Here is a 3,059-nt window from a genome sequence, read left to right on the forward strand (position 1 = left end):
ACGAACTATCGTTGTGGTTTTGATGCGTAGGTAAGAACGGTTCTTGCTCAGCCCGTAGCAGCCACGTAAAACTTGCAACAACAAAGTAGAGGACGTCTAACTTGTTTTTGCATGGCATGTTGTGATGTGATATGGTCAATGCATGATGCTATATTTTATTGTATGAGATGATCATGTTTTGTAACCGAGTTATTGGCAACTGGCAGGAGCCATATGGTTGTCGCTTTATTATATGCAATGCAATCGCCTTGTAATTGCTTTACTTTATCACTAAGCGGTAGCAATAGTCATAGATGCAATAGTTGGCGAGACGACAATGATGCTACGATGGAGATCAAGGTGTCACGTCGGTGACGATGGTGATCATGACGGTGCTTCGGAGATGGAGATCACAAGCACAAGATGATGATGGCCATATCATATCACTTATATTGATTGCATGTGATGTTTATCTTTTATGCATCTTATTTTGCTTTGATTGACGGTAGCATTATAAGATGATCTCTCACTAAATTTCAAGATAAAAGTGTTCTCCCTGAATATGCACCGTTGCCAAAGTTCGTCGTGCCGAGACACCACGTGATGATCGGGTGTGATAAGCTCTACGTCCATCTACAACGGGTGCAAGCCAGTTTTGCACACGCGGAATACTCGGGTTAAACTTGACGAGCCTAGCATATGCAGATATGGCCTCGGAACACTCGAGACCGAAAGGTCGAGCGTGAATCATATAGAAGATATGATCAAGATAGTGATGTTCACCATTGAAAACTACTCCATCTCACGTGATGATCGGACATGGTTTAGTTGATATGGATCACGTGATCACTTAGATGATTAGAGGGATGTCTATCTAAGTGGGAGTTCTTAAGTAATATGATTAATTAAACTTTAATTTATCATGAACTTAGTCTTGGTAGTATTAGCATATCTATGTGTAGATCAATAGCTCGCGTTTAGCTCCCCTGTTTTATTTTTGATATGTTCCTAGAGAAAACGAAGTTAAAAGATGTTGGTAGCAATGATGCGGATTGGATTCGTGATCTGAGGATTATCCTCATTGCTCCACAGAAGAATTATGTCCTTGATGCACCGCTAGGTGACAGACCTATTGCAGGAGCAGATGCAGACGTTATGAACGTTTGGCTAGCTCAATATGATGACTACTTGATAGTTTAGTGCACCATGATCAACGGCTTAGAATCGGGATTTCAAAGACGTTTTGAACGTCATGGACCATATGAGATGTTCTAGGAGTTGAAGTTAATATTTCAAGCAAATACCCGAGTTGAGATATATGAAGTATCCAACAAGTTCTATAGCTAAAAGATGGAGGAGAATAGCTCAAGCAGTGAGCATGTGCTCAGATTTTCTAGGTACTACAATCGCTTGAATCAAGTGGGAGTTAATCTTCCAGATAAAATAGTGATTGACAGAATTCTCTAGTAACCATCACCAAGTTAGTAGAACTTCGTGATGAACTATAGTATGCAAGGGATGACGAAAACGATTCCCGAGCTTTTCATGATGATGAAATCGATGAAGGTAGAAATCAAGAAAGAGCATCAAGTGTTGATGATTAACAAGACCACTAGTTCCAAGAAAAGGGCAAAGGGAAAGAAAGGGAACTTCAAAAAGAACGGCAAGCAAGTTGCTGCTCAAGTGAAGAAGCCCAAGTCTGGACCTAAGCCTGAGACTAAGTGCTTCTTCTGCAAAGGGACTGGTCACTGGAAGCGGAACTGCCCCAAGTATTTGGCGAATAAGAAGGATGGCAAAGTGAACAAAGGTATATTTGATATACATGTTATTGATGTGTACTTTACTAGTGTTTATAGCAACCCCTCAGTATTTGATACTAGTTCAGTTGCTAAGATTAGTAACTCGAAACGGGATTTGCAGAATGAACAGAGACTAGTTAAGAGTGAAGTGACGATGTGTGTTGGAAGTGGTTCCAAGATTGATATGATCATCATCGCACACTCCCTATACTTTCGGGATTAGTGTTAAACCTAAATAAATGTTATTTGGTGTTTGCGTTGAGCATGAATATGATTTGATCATGTTTATTGCAATACGGTTATTCATTTAAGTTAGAGAATAATTGTTGTTCTGTTTACATGAATAAAACCTTCTATGGTCATACTCCCAATGAAAATGGTTCGTTGAATCTCGATCGTGGTGATACACATATTCATAATATTGAAGCCAAAAGATGCAAAGTTAATAATGATAGTGCAACTTATTTGTGGCACTGCCGTTTAGGTCATATTGGTGTAAAACGCATGAAGAAACTCCATGCAGATGGGCTTTTGGAATCACTTGATTATGAATCATTTTGATGCTTGCGAACCATGCCTCATGGGAAAGATAACTAAAGACTCCGTTCTCCGGAACAATGGAGCGAGCCACTGACTTATTGGAAATAATACATACCGATGTATGCGGTCCAATGAGTGTTGAGACTCACGGCAGGTATCATTGTTTTCTGACCTTCACAGATGATTTGAGCAGATATGTGTATATCTACTTGATGAAACACAAGTCTGAAACACTTGAAAAATTCAAAGATTTTCAGAGTGAAGTAGAGAATCATCGTAACAAGAAAATAAAGTTTCTACGATCTGATCGTAGAGGCAAATATTTGAGTTACGAGTTTGGCCTTCAATTAAAACAATGTGGAATAGTTTCACAAACTCATGCCGCCTGGAACACTACAGCATAATGTTGGAAATACGCCCTAGAGGCAATAATAAATGGTTATTATTATATTTCTTTGTTCATGGTAATTGTCTATTGTTCATGCTATAATTGTATTGTCCGGAAATCGTAATACATGTGTGAATGCATAGACCACAACGTGTCCCTAGTAAGCCTCTAGTTGACTAGCTCGTTGATCAACAGATAGTCATGGTTTCCTGACTATGGACATTGGATGTCATTGATAACGGGATCACATCATTAGGAGAATGATGTGATGGACAGGACCCAATCCTAAGCATAGCATAAAAGATCGTGTAGTTTCGTTTGCTAGAGCTTTTCCAATGTCAAGTATCTTTTCC

This window comes from Triticum aestivum, chromosome 6D (assembly GCF_018294505.1).
Source record: "Triticum aestivum cultivar Chinese Spring chromosome 6D, IWGSC CS RefSeq v2.1, whole genome shotgun sequence".
Classification (NCBI taxonomy): Eukaryota; Viridiplantae; Streptophyta; class Magnoliopsida; order Poales; family Poaceae; genus Triticum; species Triticum aestivum.